Source organism: Rattus norvegicus, chromosome 1, assembly GCF_021556685.1.
Source record: "Rattus norvegicus strain SHRSP/BbbUtx chromosome 1, alternate assembly SHRSP_T2T, whole genome shotgun sequence".
Lineage (NCBI taxonomy): Eukaryota > Metazoa > Chordata > Mammalia > Rodentia > Muridae > Rattus > Rattus norvegicus.
Genome location: NC_141534.1, coordinates 13175338 through 13189963, shown reverse-complemented (window position 1 = coordinate 13189963; position 14626 = coordinate 13175338). Strand labels below are relative to the sequence as shown.

Genomic DNA, 14626 nt, shown 5'->3' with positions numbered 1-14626 from the left:
TTAGAATGGCAACTCCAGCTTGCTTCTTCCGACCATTTGCTTGGAAAGTTGTTTTCCAGCCTTTCACTCTGAGGTAGTGTCTGTCTTTGTCTCTGAGGTGTGCTTCCTGTAGGCAGCAGAATGGAGGGTCCTCGTTGCATATCCAGTTTGTTAATCTATGTCTCTTTATTGGGGAGTTGAGGCCATTGATGTTGAGAGATATTAAGGAATAGTGATTATTGCTTCCTGTCGTATTCATACTTGGATGTGAGGTTATGTTTGTGTGCTTTTCTTCTCTTTGTTTTGTTGCCAAGACGATTAGTTTCTTGCTTCTTCTAGGGTATAGCTTGCCTCCTTATGTTGGGCTTTACCATTTATTATCCTTTGTAGTGCTGGATTTGTAGAAAGATATTGTGTAAATTTGTTTTTGTCATGGAATATCTTGGTTTCTCCATCTATGTTAATTGAGAGTTTTGCAGGATACAGTAACCTGGGCTGGCATTTGTGTTCTCTTAGGGTCTGTATGACATCTGTCCAGGATCTTCTGGCTTTCATAGTTTCTGGCGAAAAGTCTGGTGTGATTCTGATAGGTCTTCCTTTTTCCCTTACTGCTTTTAATATTCTTTCTTTATTTTGTGCATTTGGTGTTTTGACTATTATGTGACGGGAGGTGTTTCTTTTCTGGTCCAATCTATTTGGAGTTCTGTAGGCTTCTTGTATGCCTATGGGTATCTCCTTTTTTAGGTTAGGGAAATTTTCTTCTATGATTTTGTTGAAGATATTTACTGGTCCTTTGAGCTGGGAGTCTTCACTCTCTTCTATACCTATTATCCTTAGGTTTGATCTTCTCATTGAGTCCTGGATTTCCTGTATGTTTTGGACCAGTAGCTTTTTCCGCTTTACATTATCTTTGACAGTTGAGTCAATGATTTCTATGGAATCTTCTGCTCCTGAGATTCTCTCTTCCATCTCTTGTATTCTGTTGGTGAAGCTTGTATCTACAGCTCCTTGTCTCTTCTTTTGGTTTTCTATATCCAGGGTTGTTTCCATGTGTTCTTTCTTGATTGCTTCTATTTCCATTTTTAATTCCTTCAACTGTTTGATTGTGTTTTCCTGGAATTCTTTCAGGGATTTTTGTGACTCCTCTCTATGGGCTTCTACTTGTTTATTTATGATTTCCTGGAATTCTTTCAGGGATTTTTGTGACTCCTCTCTATGGGCTTCTACTTGTTTAATTATGTTTTCCTGGAATTCTTTCAGGCATTTTTGTGATTCCTCTCTGTAGGCTTCTACTTGTTCTCTAAGGGAGTTCTTCACGTCTTTCTTGAAGTCCTCCAGCATCATGATCAAATATGATTTTGAAACTAGATCTTGCTTTTCTGGTGTGTTTGGATATTCCATGTTTGTTTTGGTGGGAGAATTGGGCTCCGATGGTGCCATGTAGTCTTGGTTTCTGTTGCTTGGGTTCCTGCACTTGCCTCTCGCCATCAGATTATCTCTAGTGTTACTTTGTTCTGCTATTTCTGACAGTGGCTAGACTGCCCTATAAGCCTGTGTGTCAGGAGTGCTGTAGACCTGTTTTCCTGTTTTCTTTCAGCCTGTTATGGCGACAGAGTGTTCTGCTTTTGGGCGTGTAGTTTTCCCTCTCTACAGGTCTTCAGCTGTTCCTGTCGGCCTGTGTCTTGAGTTCACCAGACAGGTCACTTGCAGCAGAAAAGTTGGTCTTACCTGTGGTCCCGAGGCTCAAGTTTGCTCGCGGGGTGCTTCCCAAGAGCTCTCCGTGGCAGCAGCAACCAGGAAGATCTGTGCTGCCGTTTCCGGGAGCTTCAGTGCACCAGGGTTCCAGATGGCGTTTGGTGTTTTCCTCTGGCATCTGAGATGTGTATGCAGAGTGCAGTCTCTTCTGGTTTCCCAGGCGTGTCTGCCTCTCTGAGGGTTTAGCTCTCCCTCCCACGGGATTTGGGTGCAGAGAACTGTTTATCCGGTCTGTTTCCTTCAGGTTCCGGCGGTGTCTCAGAGGCAGCGGTCCTGCCACTCCTGGGCCCTCCCCCACGGGAACCCAGAGGCCTTATACAGTTTCTTCTTGGGCCAGGGATGTGGGCAGGGGTGGGCAGTGTTGGTGGTCTCTTCCGCTCTGCAGCCTCAGGAGTGCCCACCTGACCAGGCCGTCGGGTCTCTCTCCCACGGTGTCTGGGAGCAGAGAGCTGCTGCGGGCCGGGATCCGCGGGTTTGACTTCCATTCTTGATAACTTTTATTTCAATGCAATGTTCGTTTGAACTTTAACATTGCACTGACATTGAATGCTAGTTCCTTAGTGGCTGTGCCCTGAAAACTCAAATTTTCTAAATATATATTTTACATTTATATAAATACTCATATTATTTATATAAATATAAATATGTTTTCTTTTAGTAGTTTTCTGTTGTAAGTAATCCTTGTCATGCTTGAAGTCCCTGCTCAATGACTAGACTCTACCCTTTTCCCCCTTTCAGTTTCTAATCCCCTATGGTTTAGGAAGCACATAGCTAACATTCTTAAAATTTTGTGAGTACTGGAGAAAAATGCTTTATGTAGTAAATATGCTTTACTGTCTGAATGTCAGGAAAACTATTTCTGTTGCCCAGAGGCCTTATTTACTTATGTAATGGAGGGACAAAAATTATTTGCTTTTAGATGACACCAGACTCTTTTTATGGGGAATTCCTTGACAACTACATAACTCTGACACTAATATTCCAAGTGCTTAGACACCCTGGGGAGATTAAAATGAATGTCATCATAATACTCTCCTCTAGCATGCATATATCCACACATCTGAGTGTGTTTTCTCAGACATGGTGGTAAAAGGACAATTTGTCTGTGTAAAGAACATGAATGTTTAGAGGGGTGACACATAATTTTGAGGTCGGCATTGCATTTGTATGTTACCTAGTGTTGTGACAGTTTTGTTTGTATGTTTGTTTGTTTTGCTTATACATTTGAAACAAGAGGGTAAAAAAAAATTCACTAACAAAAATGAGCTACATGAGAATTAAAGATAGCCAATTAAATGCCAGATAAAAGGGTATTATTTTTTAAACAAAACTCAAAAACTATTTCAAGAAATAGAGGTATCTTTGAAATTTCTTCCTGAGTTTTTAATTTTTTTTCTAATGTTCAATGACTTACATTTGAAATTTTTCTCTTGGAGAGCAATGGAAAATTCAATGTGTGCTTTTGTTCATGGTTTCATCATAACATTCAGTCTTTTGCTATAAGAAAATCCTCCATCCTAAAATCCTGAAGTTTTCTGATATGTAAGGTATTTTACCGGCTTTGTAACAAGCATTCCCATGTAGGAAGCTCCTGCACTAAGTCAGCGATGAGTTTTCGCTGCATTTAAAAATTAAGAGCTTAATGGGCTGGAGAGATGGTTCAGTGGTTAAGAGCACTGACTGCTTTGCCAGAGGTCCTGAGTTCAAATCCCAGCAAACACATGGTGGTTCACAACCATCTGTAATGGGATCTGATGCCCTCTTCTGGTATGTTTGAAGACAGCTAGAATATACTCCTATACATTAAATACATACATACACACATCTTTTAAAAAACACTTAATAGAAATAAAAATAAATAAAAATAAAAATAAGAGCTTTTGCAGTGACAAAGGGGTACTTGACTACTATACAAAATATTGTGTCTCTTCTTTCAAGGAGATGCTGTCCAAAGTTATTTATTACATTGAGAAGATGCCCTGGAAAAGGCAAAATCTATAATTTTGTCTTTCTTTTAGAAGTATTTTAAGTGATTCCTTTTTAAGCTTTCTAGTATTCTCATCTCTTTAGGTTTAGTGGTGCCAATGTCATTGAGCAGTTGTGTGTTTATATGCTGTGTGTGCTGGTCAGGGGGTATTTGGATTTTGAAGGTGAATTATGGAGAAGGACATGGGATTATTTAGGGATGTGTCAGAGGGGCTGATGCCAGCCTTGTGAGTGGGTAGCAGTCAGTTTTCTTATAGTCACCTATTGAAATCACTACCCAGAAAAAAAAAAAAGAAAAAAGAAAAAAAAAAAAAGAAATCACTACCCAGGGAAAGTTTTACAGGCTCAGTTTAGCGTGCTTGGTGGGAATTGTCCTGATGTCATCCACACAGTCTGAAGACAGTGCTTTGTGCAGCTTGGGGCTAGGCCCTTTTCTTCCTTTGTCTCTGCACATAGAAGTCACCTCTTTTCCATGGCTACAAATGAAAAACAGTAAATTCAGAGCAGGTTTTCCTCTGCCCTTTGGCATCCTTCTGTGGGTTACACAACAATTTGGCTAGCCACTCAGAAAATCAGAGTTCCAGTCTCACTGGAGATGCCAGTTGTGCGTCTCTCATTGTAACAGTTCAACTAGATCAACTCCACTTTAAATATTAGAGAAGTACCCTCATAGAACTTCCTTTGCCTCCCAATGCAATGCATTTCACAGAACGTCAAAACAAACTTCTTGGCTTATATTAATAAGCTAATCATCTATCCACTTATAAATATTACTGGGGATATTACTTAAATGTTACCACGTGTTAAGGCAGACATTATAGGATCAAAATGCCATGTACCTCATGAAATAAAGAGAGCTGTTACTTCTGGTATCATTAGAGATTTTTATTTTAATACTTGTGGTGTGTTTTGAAGTCTATTTTCCTCACAAGGAACATGTTATGTGTAAATTATTAATTCATTAGTTCATGAGGTATTGGCCCCAGTGATACAAGTTTTATATTTTATTTTTTTCTAGCCTGCAGGATTCACAAATGTGAAAAACTACTAATAGCAGCAAGTCAGTGCTGAGCTAAAAATAGAATTGAAGGCTTTTTGTTTTTAGCATACGATCGAAGAGCTTTCACGTGGAAAGTAAATTTGTGCTATTTGTGGTCATGATATCAACTGTGATTAGGAAAATTGCTTCTGACCTACTACAAATTTTAATTATTTAAATTGTTTTAAAGCATAAGTATGACATTTCAGTCTAGTGAAATATATTGCCTTTAAACTAGTTTAATTTAACTGGAATTCATTCAGTGCAGTTCAGAATATACTAGGACACAGAGAGGACATATTATGAAATCAACGCACACACTAGGAGGGCCCCACTGTCCTGTGGCTAGAAGTCACTGCCACTCACACTCTGATGCTTACTTAGTAAACCAGGAGTCACTGAGTAGTTGGACCAAGATGAGCAAGGTCTTGAGAGAAGAATTAACTTTATGATGGCTTCTGCTTTTTTCCTTTCAGAATTTTTCAAAGAGACCCTGAAGAGATTGCTCCTTTGGTAAAGCGTTTGCTGTGGTAAAATGGAAACCTGATCACCAGCACCTACAAAAGAAGCCGGGCATAGTGGCACAGGCCTCTCATCCCAGCGTTCAGATGATGGAGACTAATGGATCCCTGAGGCTTGCTGGTCTACCAGCCTCAAGTAGACTCATTGAGCACCAGGTAAGTGAGAGACTCCATCTCAAGAAATGAGCCTCTATCTAAAAAACTGAGTTGAAGTAGACACTTAATGCTAACCTCTGGCCTCTGCTTGTATATGCAAACACATGCATGTACACACACACATACACACACACACACACACACACACACACACACACACACACAAACACAAACAAGAATTCTTTAGAGACCTTACACACTATTTAGAATTTTATGAGAATATAATTTCTACTGTATACATTATAATTACGTGATTAATAACAGATTGTTTTAGGATCATCTATTAAGATTGTAATACAAATACCTTTCGAGTATATTACTACAATAATAACAAAACAGAAGGTATTTTTTTTTCTATTTTTTCGGAGCTGGGGACTGAACTCAGGGCCTTGCGCTTGCTATGCAAGCGCTCTACCACTGAGCTAAGTCCCCAACCGAAAACAGAAGGTATTTGAATCTAGGAATAATTAGACAGCTATTAATGAGGAGTTTACTAGGACAGCACCAACCTTCTATACCCTATAGAAGAATCCAAGGGTATAGATAGGTGTAGAGGAATCCAAGAAGTTAAGAAGAAAGAGAAGACCCAAATAAGTATAGTTAGTTGGGTAGTATTTACATGTCAACATTTTTACAAGGACTGGGGTATTTATATCCAACCTGCTACCAAATGGCCCGTATACATCAGTATAACTATGAATACCAACACAAAATTATAAGTGGAGAGACAGGGAGGTGAAAAAGACGCAGGGAACTATTTTATGGAATACCTCTTTCCTTTTCAGATGATTTTGCCATCTCAATGAATACATGAAGAGTATTTTTTAAGGAAGTGTGTAGTGGTGGCCATTTTCAAGGCAGAACACAGGTAATGATCATTTACTAGAAGACATGAGGCTCTGTTAATGAAGATCATTTTGAGATATATGACAGCACTGGAAAGACAAGTCAGTGAAGGCTTTAATGAGGGTTTGACGAAAGCTATGGGTTCCAGTTGTTCTCAGTCTTAGATGTTAGTGACGATCATTTGAGAACCTTAAAAAAATAGAGCTTTCCTCTCCTCTCCAGCCTCTACAATGCCTCTGCTCTCCCTGTTATGATTCAACAGAAAATACGATGGGAGATGTAATGCTTAGTTTTAATGAACAACTTAAGGAATTTAGAATAGACCTAAGAGACTCAGTATTGAGTGTGCCTGTGACGATGCTTCTAGAAAGGATTGACCGTGTGGTACGGAAAGACCCACCCTGGGAAGGGAGCAACACCTTCCAAGGAGAGGTCAAAGCAAAACAGTGCCAGTGGTGCCTACCTGCTTTCCCCTTTTCCTGACAAGTGGGTCTATCCCAGGTACTGAGTTCCTCACTGACATCAGACTATAGCTTCTGGAGCCTTCAAACACTGGGGATCCCCAGGGAGCTCTCAGGCCTCCAGCCCTGATTTAGGATGCCAAGGCATCCAGCTTTGTGTAGTTACTGATTCTCTGCCTCTCTAGTGTATAGACTGCATTGGTTGTGGTTGGGTTACACAACATTTACTATGTAAGGCAATGTAATCAATCCCTCCCTCTTTATATTTACACACGCACACACACACACACACACACACACACACACACACACAGAGAGAGAGAGAGAGAGACATATTTTATCTGTATCTACTTATATCTACACATTACACATATGCAACTTGTTGTATTCCTCTAGAAAACCCTGCCCCATACAGTAGTTTTTCACGGTATAACTTGTCTTATGAGCAATGCTGTACATTCCTTAGAAGCTGCAGAGAATGGAAGCATCATGGAGAAAATGGCAGGGAGACCCAAGACTCCAAGACAAGAAGGATGAAGTAAAAGAAGCAATCAGGAAAGAAGCATTGCTGTCCATGGGCAGAACTATCCCAGGAAGTTAATCGCGATAAACACAAGGTGAGGAAATATTCCTAAGAGACATTGTTTTTCTTTTGCATGGCTATAAAGAACATAATTGGTATTTCTGGTTAATCTCCCCAAAGCTGGCTTTTCACACTAAATTTCTAGCAACTGCTAACAATTTCCACTATGCATGCAGCCAGGAGCCTCTGAGATTGATACCAGACAAAGAAAGCCCTCAGGCGTTCTCAGCAGAGAAGAGTCACAGTCCTCTCCATTTTTTAAATAAGCAAAGAAGGAACAAAAGGACTCACTTGGTGAGTCTGGTGGTAAGACTGCGACTGGGAGGCATCCACTCTGAAACAAAATACTTGAGGTTATGCAATTTGTGTGAGGCTTCTGAGGAATCTCTATTTTGCAAGATTTATGACATTATGCTTTTTTGGCTGAGACTATCAGACAAACAAAATCCTTTTAGACAGTGCAATGAAAAATCTCTTCAGCTTTTTCGTGTTTCAAGCACAGGAGAATGCCCATCATCCTTCAAATGTACCAGGCAAAACAGCTTCTGCTTTTGTTTCTTCTGCCCCTTCGATGACATCTTCTGATGCTACCTTTAAAATTCTCACTCCAGACTTCACTCCCATTCTCTGTGAAACAGTCCATCATGGATGAAACAGTATCCAGATACGCTCCCTTGTCTAGAGAGTACATGGGTCCTTAATATCACTTTCCTGTTCTCGTGTTTGCTTATCTGCCTCTCTTTCTGGACAGACTGAGAGTAATTTGAGGAAAGTGTACAAGCTGGATCCTTGCAGAGTGTCTGTTTTTAATTGCGCCGGAAAGCTAATCCTTCTGTTGGGTAACTAGAACCCCTAATGAGAGAGAGATCAACAAATGCTTGTTGCATTAAGTTGACAACCCTTCACCCACTTGGACGTTTTCCTTTTGGCCAGTTCTGTCGAGGCAGCTTTACTCGTATCAGTTAAAACTGTCTTGGTTTTGTATGTGTCTGATCAACTAAAAACATGTGAAGAATTCGCTTGCTTATGTAGCCTGTGTACTTGGAGAGAGGGAAAAGAAGGGCTATAATTAGATCCTCCAAGTGGTTGAAGACTGAAGCGATTGATAAAAACAAAGCATTACTGTCAGCCGTGGAGAGCTCAGGCGTCCTCACTGTGTTCTGAAATTAGAATGGGATGATAAATAGTTACTGTGTTATTGGACAATAAAAGAGCAACTTATGGTATGCAATATTATGATAGTCCCCCTACAAACGGAGCAAGATGGCAACTCCAGGAAACGAAAACTATAAAAGAAAAAAAAATAGTAGAGCCAGGCAAGGTGGCTAGCTAGACAACATATGAAAACAGAGAATTCATTTACATTAGTAAAGGCACTTGAAAACATGCTAAAAGTTTCAATTCATCCGCAATAAAAAGCATATTATACTTAGAGATTTAATAACGACACTTGTATAACATCTGTCAGGAAAATAATATAGTCTTCCTGAAAGACATAAAGGAGGAATTCATAAGTATAAGGCTCTGCTGTGCTCCTTGGAGGATTGGCTCGCTATTGCAGAAATTTCAAATAAATGTATAGATAACCTCAACATTCTAAAAATGAGAAGTTAAACAATAATGAGATTATATTTCCTTTCAAATTGCCAAAGTATAAAACGACATGGAACATTTTTTTTCTCATTATGTCTGATAGGATTATAAATTCTTATAACTTTTTTTGGTGAAAATTTTAAAATGGATAGCATCCTTTTAAACTCCTAAGTCAACTTTCTGGCTTTAGAAATTGGTTCTGCAGAGTCACCTTAAGTGACTGTAATCTTGACCTGTCAGATAGGTAATAAAAATTGTTCATAGAAATTGAGTTTAAATTATTTTTCATCCATTGAAGGAAATGTTACGGAGATATAAAATGATGCAACAGCTGAATATATCCAATGATAAATCACGTTTTACATATCAGGTGTACATAAATAAACTGAAACATGTTGTCTGGTGTGACTCTTTGCTTGTGAAAATATGTTGTGCTGGAAAGATGGTTAGGTGGGCAAAGCACTAGCTGTAAAAAAGCATGAGGACCTGAGTTCAGATCTCCAGGACCCACGTACAAGGCCAGAAAGGCTACAGAACATCTTTAAATGCAGGAGACTGAGAAAGAAGATCCTTGGGTCTCACTGTCCCAGCCAGTCTGAAACAAGCAGTTCTAGGTCCAGTGAGGGAGACTCTGCTTGAACAATAAAGTAGAGAAATTATTCAGGAAGGTATCTTAGTGTCAGCCTTTGGCCTCTACATGAGAATGGGTATGTGTGAGGAAACCTGTACATAACACACACACACACACACACACACACACACACACACACACACACACACATACATACACATACACACATACACACATACACATGCACATACACATACACACATATACACACATAACACACACACAATACACACACATGCACACACACATACACACATACACACACATACACACACAATACACACACACATACACACACATACACACATACACATACATACACACACACACACATACACATACCATGTATGTCTATAAAATGAATGTTGAAGGTTAAAATAATTTTTTAGCTAAGTCTTGGGCCCAGCTGTATACAGGAGTATACAGGCCTTGGAAAACTAAGTCAGGATTGCAGACTTGAGGCCATTCTAACCTGCATGGTATGACACTCCCTTAAACAAACAAGCAACCAAGAAAATACAGTTCAGATAGGTAAAAGGCTAAACTCTGAGCAGGAGTCATCTCTGGGAGTAGAATTCAGAGGTCCATTACTTGTCATTGTCCACAACTTTGTGGCATGTCCCAGTGCTCTGTGGAAATGGTCTTGTTCTTCAGAGGCCCATCCTTCATTCAGGAGGACACAGGGCTCACCAATTCCCAGTCAATAGGACTTAAGGATGACAGTTTTCATGGCAGGGACAAGTGTCACTCTGATATGTCTCTGAGCTTTTCCTCAGCTGTGACAGGTCTCTTCTAGTCCCCTTTGATCCCCCACCCTATGCGGGAGTTTTAGAATGTGTGTCATTAAAGCTCATTTAACTTGAAGCACATGAGATGTGGAAAAAAAAAAAAAAAACGGAAGAGAAGTCCAACAGACACGTGTGCTTTTCCAAAAGAAAGATCTATTCCTCTGAGGGTCAAGGTGGGGCAGAGGTTTTAAAGCTGGAATGTGAAATTTCAGATTAAGAGCTTTGCTTAATAAGGGGAAAAAGATCTTTCAAATTAAGACAAAATGTTGTAAACTTCTGCCGGCTTCCAGATTACCTTACTTGCTAGTGTTTAAGCAGTGTCCCCTCCCCTGCCTTTTAGATACTTTAAAGGGCTGTTTTAGAAATACCTCATCAATGCATAACCTGTGGGGCACAAAGAAAATGTCTTCGTTGTTACCAAACACCAAGAAACCTTGAACAAACCTCATCTTTTCTCTAGTTTCATCTCTACTTTGGTTGCATGATTATTTATTTCAACCTTAAAGAATATCTCGGCTTTTTACTTCTCTACTGATCGAGCTCACAATGAGTTATTTTAAAACACATTCCAAATATTTTATTTCACCCAGCTTCATGTTGACAGGTACAACAGTCCCGTCTTAGCTTCTGTTCACACAAGAACACATTTCCAAACCCAATTAATAAGAGGTAAAGAGTGCTTCGCCAGCTCCACAGAGCCCAGTGCCTGCTGAGAAGACTGTCAAATGTTCGACACGGTACTTAGAGCTGTATTATGGCAAAATGAAAAAAATAGGCATGGGAATGAAATTAAAAACTCACAGTGAAATAGTTGATTAAGAAAATTAAGCCATTTAGCACAGAGCCGTCGTCAGCCTCCTGGAGGAGACTTTGGGAGACTGCTGGGGGCCGGCGTCTGCTAACCATTTGTCCTCGGTGGTGATGACTACTTAATTTTAGTCACAATGGACTCCTTTGGCATTCATCTAAATTTTCAGACCCCCTTTCAAATTTATTCATAAGTTTCCTCTTTCCCAGTGACCCCAACATACTTGACGCTGGGAAAGGTTCCTCTAACAAATGGCATATCTGTACCTAAGCCAGAATAAAGCCTTAGGGGTCCTGAGGGCCAACTTCAGAGAGCCCCTCCTAGGGATAGGAGCTCAGGCTAAGCTGAGTCTCCCTGGCTAGACAGTTTAATTACCAGATTTTTTTAAGTGGTTCAGGGGGCTGGGGGGACTGATAAGGAGAGCTTTGAAGGAGTAGCAGTGAATAGAATGGGTTCACTTTTACCTCTTCTCCAAAGCACTCCAGTTAGCGAGCTGTTCTCATACTGTGATTTGATTATGGGTTCCACAGCCACATGGCTGGCCTACAGAACCTTAGTCTGTTCCATGCCGGTTTTGCTTGTTGCTTTAGTCGTCAAATTGAATTGAGCAGCTCCACCATAGAAGCTTCCAAAAATCATGGACTATGCCATGTGACTTAGTAGTTCTTATTATTTGATGTAGTATACAACATAGCTCGCATAGGAATGTTAGATTAATCATAAAGAGAATTTGATTGTGTATTTTGAACTAAAAAAAGCTTCCCAGAAACAACAAGAAAAATGTTAAAACGTATGCAATTAGTAGAATTGTTCTTAAGCAAGAACCCCTTCTACATGATTGGTCGTGAACCATTCGACATTTGGGTTCAGGAAAATTTCAAATAAATTTAGTTATTAATTCAATAGAACTGAACTTTGCTGTTCATTAGGAGCTATTTTGGTGCTGTGACAGTTTTCTTCTCCCCACTCCTCTCTCTCTCTCTCTCTCTCTCTCTCTCTCTCTCTCTCTCTCTCTCTCCCCCTCCCTCCCTCCCTCCCTCCCTTCCTCCCTCCCTTTCTTTCTCTTTCTCTCTCCCTGAGACAGGGTCCTCTATATTCTAGATTGGCCTTAAACTCAACTTGAACTTGACATTCCTGAGATTCTGCATTTACCTCTGAACTACATCTCTAGCTTGCTGTAATTTAACTACCCTACCCTCCCTGTAAGCTTCCCTTTCTCCCCATCCCTCCAACCTTTTCCTTAAAGAACTGAAAATAAGATTAAATAATATTCACCAAAAACTGTGAAAAAGAGAAAAAAAAGCAGAAGTAGATTCATCAAATGGAATTAAGTAGAAGGTAGATCGTACAAAGAAGCTGATACTTGCCCGAAGCTAAAGTCCACCACTTCTTGGAACTCAACCCATAAGTGTCAAGTATTTGTCATGTTGCATGCTATGGCTGTTTCAATAGCTGCACATTCTTCTTTGAACGAGAACTATTTTAATTCCTAGCATGATGTGGGGGCAGAAATATATCTACTGTGGATACTCAAGTTAAGACTGTGCCATGAAACTCAACAATGACAACACCAGAGCATGATGTTTACAGTAGGCCTGTTGGATGATCTTCACAAGTGCTTAGCATGTTACCAACTCCACCGATACTAAGCCAGTGACTGCCACCTAAGATATAACAATTTGCACTAAGATATAACAAGCCAGGAAAACACCACTGAATTAAAACTATACCATTTACATTTTATTCATGCAAGAGGCTCATCATGAGTCAAAAAAATGTTCTGCTCTCTATCTTTCTCTCTCTTTCTTTTCTTTTCTTTTTTTTTTTTTTGGAGCTGGGGACCGAACCCCAGAGCCTTGCACTTGCTAGGCAAGCGTTTGCTAGGCAAGCGCTCTACCACTGAGCTAAATCCCTAACCAAGATTCTGCTCTCTTAAGTCACTGGGGATCCTGGGTAAACAGAAGCCTTTGTGTTTGTGATCACAGAAACAGGGGAATAGACCATGGCTAACATGTACTCGCTTTTAGAACCATTGTATCATGCACTCCTTTTATCTAGTGACCTCTCACGGCTGAGGTAATTCAATCACCAGGCCAGGACAAGATTTTCAGAGTGGACTGTCATTCCTCACATAGGGAAGTCCACAGACTATCACAATCATGCAGACTGCGACAACCATGTACCCTTAACAAAAACCCTTAAAGAATGATTTTCTCAGCTGATATCTTTCAAGATATTGGGTGACAGAAACCTCTAAATTGCATTATTTCATATTGACTTTATGAAATGCAAGGTTCTCTGATGGTAATGATAATTAGAATTATCTGCTTTTATGTGCAGAAAGGGCAACTGGGGGAAGACTAAGATGCTTTCACAAAGAACAGCATCATACTGAGCTCCTACACTGGAATATCCATCATCTCTAAAACTTTTTATTGTTGTTGAGAACTTATACCTTTCCCACCTATTCACAACCTTATACTTGCATAACGGGCTTCTTTTTGTGGTTCTTATTGCCCATTCTTAGGTGACTCTTCTCCTCAAAAGTGTTCAGTGATCTCCAGTGGCATTCCTCAATTTTTTGAGGCCTTGACTAGATCATTTTTATAATCTCCACATCTCTGATACATAGTAAAATTATTTTCATCTAGTAATTGATGATCAATGGGTTTTAATTCTTTGAAGATAACACAAAGAAAACGGAGTGGATTTTGATGAGCAATGAGGTTCAGATCAGCGTGTGAACAATATTTGTGTGAACTAAAATCGAGGCTTATCAAATAACAATAGTTTAGGCAATTTTGCATTTAAACAAAAAAATTGAAAATTCCACATGATCCTGGAGTAACTCAAGTTGTTTCTTGGGTTTAATCACAGCTGTGTCTGCTTTAGGTAGGCACAAAAGAGTTCAAGTGTGGTCTTGAAAGACTGAAGCAGAATGTGGGGGAGTTAAGGCCAATTCTAAAACTTGGGGTTCCCCGAATTAATTTACTCAACAGTGTTTACTAAAGGACTGTGATTAGTAAAGGCCTCCCAATAAATGTGCTTATTCAAAGCATTCATGACAAACTCAATATAAATGGCAGCCTTTTTTTGAAAAATAGACCAACACATGGCTTCAAAGAGTTTTTGTCGTTGTTTAGTTTTAATTTTAGTTTGTTTTGTTTTAAATCAGATTTATTTATTGAGTTATTTATTTATTTATTTATTTATTTATTTATTTATTGAGTTCCAGACAAGAGGGGATGATCAGAGTTGTAACACCTGACCATTGTTAAAGCTTTAAATCTCTGTAGACAGGGTACCCGTTAGTGTCTGCACGCAGAGGTCTGACCAGTGCTCTCATACTTTGATAGACACTGGTTATTGTCCAGTATTTAGACGGTTGAGTGCGCAGTGATCTCTTATAACATGGCGTCCCCCTCCTTCCATCCTCCTTTTCCTCTACTCACCAACTAGGACAGTAAGGACATTTTACCC

General features: G+C 39.7%; 1 long non-coding RNA gene across 13 annotated transcripts in view; it reads left to right on the top strand.

Moving 5' to 3' along the window:
• Window positions 1-14626, top strand: part of LOC102546491 (uncharacterized) — a 287629-nt gene that overhangs the window by 134488 nt on the left and 138515 nt on the right. For 9 of the 13 annotated variants that reach the window (XR_015644689.1, XR_015644677.1, XR_015644678.1 and 6 more), the window contains 2 exons: window positions 5236-5436; window positions 7210-7360. This is a non-coding gene — a long non-coding RNA (uncharacterized LOC102546491). Of the gene's footprint in view, window positions 1-5235; window positions 5437-6221; window positions 6305-7209; window positions 7361-7502; window positions 9325-14626 lie in introns of those variants that run through there. The other 4 variants (XR_015644681.1, XR_015644683.1, XR_015644674.1 and 1 more) reach the window with 2 other exon arrangements.